The sequence below is a fragment of the Callorhinus ursinus genome, unplaced genomic scaffold (assembly GCF_003265705.2).
Source record: "Callorhinus ursinus isolate GAN/ISIS: 27379988/994484 unplaced genomic scaffold, GSC_fseal_2.0 scaffold51, whole genome shotgun sequence".
NCBI lineage: Eukaryota > Metazoa > Chordata > Mammalia > Carnivora > Otariidae > Callorhinus > Callorhinus ursinus.
Genome location: NW_027397113.1, coordinates 8,161,286 through 8,173,755, shown reverse-complemented (window position 1 = coordinate 8,173,755; position 12,470 = coordinate 8,161,286).

Genomic DNA, 12,470 nt, shown 5'->3' with positions numbered 1-12,470 from the left:
CTCTTACCCTCACCCCTGTTCGACCTTGCACGCGGGCCGTGGCAAGTTAGCCCTGGCAGCCTGGGGAGCAGGGATCACAAGACGAAATATTTGCTCAGGAATCATCCTGCATCACTATAGATTTCCCATTCACATGGCCAGAGTGAAAATGAAGGGTCAGGGTCTATGCAATTAAAACATTCCTGTGATGCTTTTGTATGAAGGATACCCACAGCCTATCTGGTCAGTCACATGATTCTCAACCAGCAGCATCACCAATATTGTGTCCTTATCACAACCACAAACGTGCTCGGTCCTCACACCTTCACTCTGGATTCAAGCCTATGAATTCTCATGGTATAATTTGTTTTCCATCTACTACTCAATTTTTAGTAAAACTCCAGGGTTCATCCTTCAGTTAACCCTTTTTGACTCTGCACATGCACATTGCTCATCAACGTCAAGAACACTCATCAACACTTCATGCTAATGCTTTTTCTCTCACATTCTCCTGAGAGCTCCAGAAACAGCATCCAGCTGCCATCTGGAAAACTCCTTTCAAGACTCCACAGTTACTTCAGAAGAAATGTAGAAAACTGTACCCACCGCCTGCCTGCAACCTGCTCTACTGTCCATGAGCCCCCTTTTCTCAATAGTGCCCTAAGCCATGAGGCACCTGATGCAAAATTTTGGATTAGTTTCCACTGGCTGCTGTGAAAGACTACCATACATTTAGTGGTTTACACCAATTATTTTCTCAACATTTGGATGACAGTGTCCAAAATCTGTAACACTTTGCCAAAATCATCATATCAGGAGAGCCACGCTCCCTCTGGAAGATTGAGGGGAAAATCTATTCATGGCTTCTTCCAACTTTGATGGTGGTGGAAACCATCATTCCTTGTCTTACGTCCCATCACTCTGATCTGATCCATGACCTATGAGGTCAAAATGCCTTCTCCTTTCTGTGCCTATCAATCTCCTTCTGACTCCATCACGTAAAATTATGAGATTATGGGGCATCTGGTTTGGCTAAGACAGTTAAGTATCTGCCTTCACCTGAGGTCATTACCCTGGAATCCCGGGATTGAGTACAGCTTCAGGATCCCTGCTCAGTGGGGAGTCAGCTTCTCCCTTTCCCTTTGCCCTTCCTCTGGCTCATTCTTTCGCTCACTCTCTCTCTCCCCCTCTTTCAAATAAATAAATAAATAATAAAAATCATTAAAATATATGGGGTTGCATTTAGAGGACAACCCCCCAAAATCAGGATAATCTGCCCATGTCAAAATCTAGTTTTATCACATTAACAAAGTCCTACCATGAAGTTTAACATTGCAATTTGCAGGAATTGAGATCTGGGTATATTCAGGGGAGCTTTATAAGTTTACTACATTCACCTCTGCCCTTACAACCAGAAATCCCTGAGTTCTGCCCCCTCTGCCCCCACAGCCTCACTCTTGAGCTTCCACTCTTTGCCACCTCCACAGCCATCCTCACAGTCCAGTCCCACCCTGCCCAGCTTGGGTCAGTGTCTCCTACGTGGTCCTGGGCTCTGTGTGATACCTTTCCTGAAATACACCCTCCTCATCCATGCCAAAGTGACCCTCCCATTAAACTGTAAATCTGATCTCACTCCTAGAACCATGAATTACTAAAGGTAATTTTTATTAAGAGGACTTTTTGAATCTGAAACCCAACTCAGTAAGCAATTGATACTACCTCTTCACTGAGAAATAGACGGTAACTGCTATCTACTATTATCAATTATTAGTAATGCCTTTATAATAAATGTGTATTTTTAACACATCAGGAAATATGTACACTCAAATAGGTCCCCTTTTGTGAAATACATTTTGTATTCAGTCTACACACTATGCTCAGAGGACACAAGGATTATGGAGCTCTTGCAAACTCTGAGATACCCAGACTGCAGACACAATGCTGGGAGAAGCAAGTCCCACCATTTGCATTACACATAAAGACATCCATGGCTCCATCCCTGGGCACCCCTTAACCTCTATCCCTAGGCACCCAGAACTCTATGCTCAACCATAGTTGTCTACATGCCATTCACTTATGTATCATGCTGAGTCACCTTATTGTACCAGAACAGGTACAGTTCTCTTTGCCTCTATATCCTCCCTGAATAGGACAGTCTACAACCTCACCTGTAAGGTCCATTTCCCATCTCCTTCTTTGTGCAGCTCTGTCTGAATCACTTACCCTAAAACAAATCTTTATACAAAGACACACATGTCACTCTCAACAACACACACACAGACACAGTTTTACAAGCACACACAAAATTACCCAGAGATACACAATATCACACTCCCTCCCCCCCCAAAACACATCCTTTTATTATCACTTTTCCTTTCTGTGATAGAATATTCATAATACAGAGTGGTTGGGGGTAAACTATTTTAATGAAACAACAATTTTATCAATCACTATTGTTGTTTCTTTTTTATAAGTCAATTAGCCAAAATATAGTACATCATTAATTTCAGATGTAGTGTTCAATAACTCATCAGATGAGTATAACACCCAGTGCTCATCACATCACCTGCCCTCCTTAATGCCCATTGCCCATTTACCCCATCCCCCCACCATCTCCCATCCAGCAACCCGCAGTGTTTTTATCTACAGTTAAGAGTTTATCATGATTTGTCTCCCTCTCTGATGATTTCCCATTCAGTTTTCCCTCCCTTCTCCTATGATCCTCTGGGCTGTTTCTTATATTCCATATATGAGTAAAACCATATGATAATGTATTTCTTTCATTGACTTATTTCACTCACTATTGTTGTTCCTAAAATACTAAGCATTTACATTCATTGATCACTCTTATGGGCTAGTCATCATCCTGGAAGATTAATATGTTCTGTTTCTCTTAGTCCCTACTAGTAACCAGGAAGGTAAACAATTATTACCACCATTGAATGTGGAGTTGAAGAATGTCTTCCTCCAGTGTTCCTCAACCTTGGCTCTGTGTTGGAATCCACCGTGAAGATTTCCCAAAGCAACTGATGCCCAGACTGTCCCCCCACCCCTGCCAGGACCAACATATGGGTCTCTCTGCAAGCAAAAATCATGAAGTCCTCATTTCTTCATCTCCATCTCCTTTAGGTGCCAGTGGACCAGTGACTGGGAAGGCAGGTGCCACCAGTTGATGGGCAGAGGAGGACAAGAACTGCCATGATATTCAGAGAACCTCCAGGATCACCACAGCAGTCGCCTTGAGACCTTTTGGATTTTATTTAAGTTTTATTTTTATGTAAGTAGTCTTCAAACACAACATGGGCCTCAAACTTATGACCCTGAGATCAAGAGTCCCATGCTCTCCCACTCAGCTGACCAGCCATATCCTGCCTTGAGGCCTTTCCTTATCTACTTCTGTAACCCTCAACCCTAGTATTGTCAGGGATATTCATTAAGTTCACCATTGTAAAACTAATAAACTCAATGTCTCATACAGGAACATTTTTAACTATCATGACAAATAACAAGACATAAGAGAAGTGAAAAAGTTATCAATATACCCCTAAGAATGAGATTCCACCATAGAATTCAAAGGCCATAAGGCATTCCACCAAGAACAAAGCCCTTATAGCTGAACATTCTCTCTGAAGGAAAACTTTGAGAGGAGGTGAGGACTGAGTTGGATTTTGAAGGACAAAGAGGATGTGGATGACAGGATGGAGAAACCAAGGCCCTCCGTGAACAAGAACAAGATGAGCTCTGTGCACCAAATGACACAGATGCCCACACTTCTGCCGGCACCTGTCTGTACTGGGGCTCCACTCACTGTCCACTTAGTGGGAGGTGACCTAGCACTACTGATATTTTGTCAAAGGGTAAATGCTTTTAGTGATTTCTCTAGCACTAAGTATCAATCAAGGCTTTATTGACATTTGAGGATGAAAAAGTCCTTTTTGAGTAATATCCTGAGCATCTCAGGTTGTTTAGGAAGAGCCCTAGATTCCACCCACTTGATGCCAATAGCACACCACACATCCTGTAGGGACACCTAAAACATCTCCAGACATTGACAAGTGCCTACAGGTATAGACGGAAGGAGAGAGTCAGAAAGTTTCAGTTAAAAAAAAAAAAATCACTGTTCTCACAGTGCAAATACATTATATCAGTTCTGTCATATACTCCTTGTACTGTTCCTGAGGGCCAGAGGTTCACAACTGTGCATGCCTACAGGTAGCAAGAAAAGTTGGGTACGTAGTGTAGGGAAAATTACTAACTCAATATAGAAGATAAAGGTGTAGATATCTAATGATCCATAAAACTGTCACATGTCTATGGGGATTAAATAACTAGCCACACATTTCTTGGCACCGCAATGTTGTATAAAGTTCATGGTTTGGGTGAATAAGCCAAGGAGAATTCACTGGAGGCAACAACTGATCCCGGCTTGGCTTCCAAATCCAGCTTGTGGTCCCAAGTCATCAGATGCATCCGGGATAGATTGGATCAAATTCACATTGGCTCAAGGTAATGGTTACTTCTGGGGAACAGGTCGATTGGGGTGGCCCAGTCCAGGCAAGGAATGGGCTACCACCACCTGTCCTTACCAGCACTCTCCCAATTGTGACACCAAAGCCCTCATCCAGGAACATAAATAAGGTGGTGTTAGTGCCAGAATGACAGGCTGGTGACTCATTTTAGTGTGGGGTTTGATCCCTGACTTCACTAAAGATTTGAATTTAAATGCGCACCTCTTTCTAAAAAGACCTAATAATAAAACATGTAATATAATCAGTGAAGTCTTTGTATACATACAAAATCTGTCCTGAAAAGCAGTTACACAACAATTAATTAAGCACCTACTGTGTCACTGTCTTCACACAAAGACCAGAGGTACACAGGCTGTAACCTATAGGACCATAAAGGGGAGGAAGAACATGGGATCAGGATCCTAGAGATGTCAGGAGTGAGCTGCACACACAGATCCAAGGTGTCTTGGCAAGGGAGACCTAGAGATTCAGAGTCAGGAAAGAGTACAAGAAGAGGGTTGTCTTTGATGTGACATTGGGAAGGAATAAGGAGTTTCAACCCAATGGGACTAAGGCAGGGACAGTGTTGAGGGGAGTCCACAGTGAACAAGGCCTCAACATAAACCTGGCAGGCTTACACAGAAATCAACCTGGACTTCACAAGGGCAGTTGTGTGAGTCAAGATCACAAGAATGCATTTGAGCCATATGATGACAGTCCATGAGGGTCAAACTAAGGCGGTCAATAGTGCTGAGAGATGTTTCTCAGCCAGAACACTAGACTCCTTAGCTTGGCTGCCATTTACAAGCATGGGATGTTGGTCAACTTACTTGACCTCTCTTGTCACATAAGCAGCTGGAGAGAAAGGGTATGCTCACATCATGGGGAGGTGTTGAGGGAGAAGACATGAACTGCATATCTATACCCAGGCAATTGGAGGCTCCTCATCCACTTCCCTGTCCTTGGAATATAGGTTCCACTTGCTTGGTCCACTTGCAAAAGCTGCCACAAGCCAATGCCTTGAGATAGTGATGTGTTGTTGAGACCATCTGAACCGGGTATGGGACTGAACCCACCTAAAGCTTCTCTGTAAACTTTCAGATTCTGGCAAGTGGGTGTAGATATCTACGCACCTTGCTGCCATGCAAGACAGTCCTTGTATGTAAGCTCCCTATATCATTAAACCTGCCATATACCAACCCAGAGTGGCCAGCCTTTTCTTCAATCTCTCCCAACTCTCTCTGTAAAGTGGTTGCCTTCAGATTACACCTGGGAAGCTGCAGAGGAGGTTGCAAACCAAGGGAGGGTGACCACACATGTCACTTTTCTCAGTAGAATCCTAGTTTATGCTACTCTCCTGACATGCCATCCACTTTGTGACCTCTTTCACACTCTAAAGTACCCCCCATTGGACCAATAAATGTCATCCTCCTCCTCTGCATTAGTTTGTTGTTGACAAGATTAAAAGAGGTTTGCTCCAGTTCCCTGCCTCGAGTGACCACTCTATTATTGTTTGCCATTCATGTTTTATTGAATTTTGGAAACAGATAAATATCCATTGCTGCTGGGCTTTGAGAAGATTACTAAACCAACAGTATGGAAGATGTTTGACAAAGAAGTTCTGTGTAAATTATATCTCAATAAAACTCTTCCAAAAAGAAGAGTATCAAGTAAGCATGGATCAAAATACAGTGGTTTTTATTCACACACAGGACTTTTACCTCAGATCTCAACATGACCTTCTCTAGATCTTTCAGAGAATGTGAAGTTCAACCAAGTTTCCAGTGATCTCTGATGGTTCTAGTAGTCCTTCAAGTTTTATCATAAGAGTTTTCTCAATTTTATAAAATGAATCACTGGCAGCTGCCATGTACACAGCACCTGTTCTGTGCCCAGCCCTGTTGTGAGGACTTATGACAATCCCCAGACTATTCCCAGGGTACAAAAAGACACAGCCTAATGAAGTGTGGATCACTACATCAAAAACTAATGATGTAATATATGGTGATTAACATAACAATAAAAAACTAATGATGTATTGTAAGGTGACTAACATAACATAATAAAATTAAAATTTAAAAAAAAAAAGAAATCTCCACAGCAGGCTTGGCCCATGGCAAGTAGTGAGCCTGGTCTAGGGTTGGCCTAGATACTGTGAACAACCAACATCTCACTGCCTTCAGATGTCTCCAAGGCCAAGGCCTTTCCTACCATTGCCGGGCTGCTAAGTCCCTCCCTCTCCAAGTTCTAGACTTTGGCATGATCTTAATGAAGAAGAGGTTCACTTCCAAAGAACAGGCCTGAGGTTAATGTCCCAACCACCCTGCAGGTGAGGGCAGAACTAATTTTACAGAATGAGTGAAAAAACATGTGGGATATCTTCTCAAATACTGCAAGTTGATTCATATCAGTAATTTACAATTTAAAACCACTTAAAGAATACCTAAATTTTAAAATAACCCCTTCATAGGCTTTGTGCCAATACATGAAACACTGAGAAAAGATGACTCTCACTGTCTGTTATTACTTTATGAAGTATGGTAAGTCCTCAAATGACCAAAATATTGGTTGACTATATATCAGGTCTTGCATGAGCCTGAAGACAAGCCAAATATAACTCTCTTTTGCCACATACTTTCTCTCTCTCCCATGACACATGGCATTCGGGGAAAATCTCTATCTGTACAAATTCACCCTTACAGCATGGTTTGTCTTAATAGGGGTCAATAAGTGTCACACAAATGCCCAAACTGAAGGCTCCTTCATTCCTCTAGTTCCTGAGCATCATCTGGGGACCTGACTTAAAGTCCCTTTTGAAGAGAAAAAATCAGGTCTAGGTACACATGCGTCCTGATATTTTGGTTTCTTCTATTTCTCCTTGTCAACACTGGCTTGTCAATATGTCCTTTGTGGGCTGAGTTAACTGTTTGTCATTCACCGGAGAATAATCATCATCTGTGGTGGAGAAAACATGAAGCTAAAAAAAAAACCACACACCTCTTATTGTGGGCACCATGTACATGATGTGGGATTTTATTTTAATTCATCTTATTCCATTTTATTTTACTTTATTCTATTTTATTTTTTGCTGAGTAAGAAACTTATGCAAGGATCTGTGTCCCAGCAGGTAACAGGGCAAGTCCATACCAACTGGGGCACCAAGGGGAGTCCCCATTAAGACCTAGCCAAGCAGTCTCTCTTCTCATCACTACAGTCCTTCATTTGCTATGGAATGGAGATTGGTAGCAATGGTCAACTGGAGGAAAGCACACACATTAGAACATCACATTTTTTCCTACTTCTAGCCCATCCCTAAATTAGTATTGTTCTTGGCAATTTATGCTCCAGCTGAATGATGGGAAGAAATGAGTCCCTAATAATCCAAACAGCAAATATTGCATTTATGGGTAGTTAATTCATCTCTCCGGCTTTCTCATCATTTTCATTTTCTTTTTGTTAACTTGAGCCTACTTTGTTTCTCTTGTTCCTATTACCCTCCTATTGTCCCTGCTTAACGGATATGGTTTTTCTATTTCTATAGTAGGAGGTTGTCCTCTGTCTCTCTTGACACCAAGAGGCACACTGTGTTTCCTTTCCTTAACTGGCCAAATACCAAGTGCTCCAGGGCCTCTGTAAGTGCTGTTCCTTCTGCCTAGAACATTCTTTCCCAGATCTTCCCCTTGATATCATTGTCCACTCATCCAGGCTTTAAAGTCTGTCCTCCTATAGCTGGCCTGGATCTCAGTACAGGACACTGCTCCTCGTGGTTGTTTTGTTGTTCTGTACAGCAATCATTTTCTGATGTCACTCATTCAATTTTGGGAGTGCTTGTTGCCTCTTTTGTGAGAAGTAAGCTCCGCAGTGTCGAAGTTCTGGTTGAACAACTGAATCTGGGGCACACAGCACAGCCACCAGTCATGGGGAAAGCTCATGGTTCCTATTGAGCAGTGGATGGATGAATGGTGGATGGATGGATGAAGGGATGAATGGATGAAACCTCCCATTTAGTCATTATTACCTTGTTTGAAGCCCTGGATAAGCTTTTTACAGAGTGTCTGTCATCCTTACAAAACCAGGTCTGGATTTATTCCTGCTCATTTTAGAAATGAGGAGAAGGAAGCTTGAAATGACCAGCAGTTTCACTTGCCTAAGGACACTTCATGATTAGGTGTTGCATCCAAGATTTAAATCCATATCTGCTTAAGCCCAGATATGGTCATCCTTCTAACACTCAGCACTGCCTCTGCTGAGCAACCACTTGCTCTACAGCTTCACATCATCCTTTGAATCAGTGGGGAAAAAAATCCTAAACAGAAAAAATATAGATGATAGATAGACAGATGATAGATAGATAGACGATTGATAGATGATAGATTATAATACAATGAATTTATGAAATTGAGTTAATTAAATGAGATATTCTTTGTAAAAAGAACTTTCAGAGAGAATGAGACATTGTATTTCTCAAATATCAAGCACCTTACTAAAGTGTCTGTGGGCCAGAGAAGTCTTTCCCCAGGAGGAGGGAGGGGTGTGAGGATGTGAAGACCACACTAATAATAAAACAAGGATGACAACACAGGCTCACTTTACTGTAATCTGATTAGTTAACAAGCACTTTTGCTTAATTTCATCTAAAATCATGTATCATTGAGTTCCAAAATTGTTTTGGGTCCAACAAGCTCTGTCACCTTGGTTTCTACAAATGGAGCACAGACTGGCTGGGTTGCAGTTGATTCTTCCTGTCATTTCCTGGTCCAAAGCCAGGTTCATTGTGTGACTCATTACCTCATTTCTGGGAGAGATTAAGGTGGTGAACAAGAGAATAAAAGGAGGACTCCTAGGTGCTCACTGCCAAAGTCAGTTCCTTCCTCCCTGTCTGAATAACCAACCAGTGCTGCCCTCAACCATGAAGCTGCTGAGAGTCCTTGTGCTGATTGCCCTCCCCCTTTACTGTTCTGCAGGTGAGTTCTGTGTGGGGAGGGCAGCTTTTGGGCTGAAGATTGTGTCAGGGCCCTGTGGAAGACCTCCCGTTCCCCAAACTCCAGTGCAGAGCACCTCATTTCTCCAGTGTCTTTGTGTTTCATGGATGCTAGTGTTTGGCTTCTCTGGGCTATGGAGGTAGTGTGGGGGTGGGGAGGGGGTTACACATGCTTTCGGATTTAAAGGAAATCCTAGATCCTGAGCTTACTCTGCTAAATTTGAGAACTCAAGACCATTCACCATATTCTTTCTGAATGTATGTGTCTACTGGGACATAAGAAGATGAACAATATCCTAGGGACACCCAAAAAGGGCTTCATACCTACATAATTGAGACCATGTTTGCATGTTTTCTTCCAGGTTCTGGATGCTTACCTCTAGAAGAGGTGATTAACAAAACAATCGATTCTCAAGTAAGCGTGGAAGAATACCAAAATTTACTTAAACCCTACTCATCTGGTCCTGTGACTGACCAGGCCCTAGCACAACTGAAGCAATGTTTTCTCAGCCAGTCAAATGAAACTCTGAACAAAGTCAGAGCGACGATGGTAACTATGGTTTCTTCTAATGAGCTTTAAAACCACTGAACAGGGACAACCAGTCTCTAAGTTTGTCACTCATTATGCCACAGCAAGTGTTACACATGCCTTCTTTTATTTCAGTGAATTTAATTGTGGGTGCATGTGAATCCTTTGACATCCGGAAAGCCAGCCAAGGTCCCAGTGTTGACTTGCCTCTTCACTTTGTAGAATCTTTAGGGAATGATAAATGAAAAAGGCCAACGCAGGGAAACACACACACACACACACACACACACACACACACACACACACACAATTTCTATCAAGGTAAAAAATGTCGGATTCTCAAGAAGGACCTCAGTTGTAGAAATGATCAGCAAAAAGAGATCCCTTTCTTCATAAAAAAGAGGAAAATGTTCATAAGAATTTTTAATAGAATCCAGAGAAACCCACTTGAAGAAGATTCTGTACATCTTTTCTTTTATTAGATTTTATTTATTGGACAGAGAGAGACACAGCGAGAAAGGGACTACAAGCAGGGGGATTGGGAGTGAGAGGGGAAGAAGCAGGCCTCCCACCAAGCAGGGAGCCTGATGCGGGGCTCGATCCCAGGACCCTGGGATCATGACCTGAGCTGAAGGCAGACGCTTAATGACTAAGCCACCCAGGTGCCCCGAAGATTCTGTACATCTTATGAAAAGAATTTAGAATGCCCTTTAAAGCAATCCCAATGTGTTAGTATAAGTGATTGGATTCCTTGACCATTAATTTAAGATTCCTTGACCATTAATTTAAGACCATTAATTTAATGAATGACAAGTAGGGATCATGGGTATGAATCGGCCATTGGGGATGGAATTGCATAAAATAATAATCAGTAGTGTGTTTGCTCTCTATATTTTATTCCTTATTCTAATATGCCAATGAAAACCTTCCAGGATAGACAATGTAGAAATATTGCCAAAACAAAAGGTAAAAGTATCCTTCACTGAGAAGATGCTGACACGGCACAGCATAGATGAACCTTGAGCACATTATGATAAAGGAAATAAGCCAGTGAAAAAGACAACTAATGCATGAGGTCATTTACATCCATTTTAGAGTAGCCAATTTCCTATAAACAGAAGGCAGAATAGTGCTTTCATGGGTTGGGTGGTATGGGAAATGGGAATTGTTCAGTGGGTATAGGGTTTCACCATAGCAAGACGAAAATGTTCTGGACATTGCACCACAATGTCAGTATACTTAACAGTGCTGAACTGTATACTTGAGATGATGAAAATGGTCGATTTTATGTTATGTGTATTTACCATCAGAAAACATTTTAAAGACTGAAAAACGCTGCAATCTACGATAGTGGAATTTTTTCTTTAAAAACCTCGATTAGACTGATCACTTGAAGTGCACATCTCCATTATTTTCTGGGTCTCAAAGGTAATGATTTCAGTTTCAGACTGTTTTCGGTATTTCTAACACGTAAGGCCACACCAGAGCTCAAAAACGTCACACTTACTTGTATTTGAGCTGAGATTTACAATTCTTTGTTGAAAATTGATAATACACACAACATATTTATGGGATATGCTATTTCAAGGAACAGGAAACATGGACAAAAATGTATTACTGAGATCCCTGATGGGAAAGAGATCTGGAAACAGCAGCACCTCTGGGCATCAATAAAGTCTCCTCATCGTTAGAACGAGAAATGAGATCATTCCAATCTTAACTGAAACGTTGACTTTCTTGGATACCAGATATGTATGGACAAACCCAGGAAGCCAAGGAGAAGAAATGTTTGTTTTTCAACTTTCCTTATTTTTTTAAAGATTTTATTTATTTATTTGAGACAGAATGAGAGAGAGAGAGAGCACATGAGAGGTGGGAGGGTCAGAGGGAGAAGCAGACTCCCTGCCGAGCAGGGAGCCTGATGCGGGACTCGATCCAGGGACTCCAGGATCATGACCTGGGCCGAAAGCAGTTGCTTAACCAACTGAGCCACCCAGGCGCAACTTTCCTTTCTAACAGAGAGCTGAAAATCTGAGTGATGTCTCTGTTTTTGTTTTCCAGAACATAATATATGAAAGTAACTGGTGTGCTCAGTTTTAACCTTCCATAAAACCTGGGCCTCCGAGGACTACAGAGACTGCTCAGAAACCGACTGCTGATTATATATGAACCACAACTTTCCTTTCCTTTTTGTCTTTTGATCTATAAACTGCAAGACAATTGTTGAAACCTCGAGTACATTTTCATTTCAATAAAGTACCTGCAAATGGAAAGTTCTTCTTATGTTATCTGATCAAAATGGAGGCTTTAGAGAGTCTCTGCTATCACACATGCGTGTGCCCACACACACATGCACACACACACTCATACATAATTCACTGGAGAGCACATGGATAAAGGACTTAGGAATGGGGAAAGCATTTTGTTCCTCCCCATGTGTAGCCCAACATAGTCCTCTCTCTGAAAATGAGTT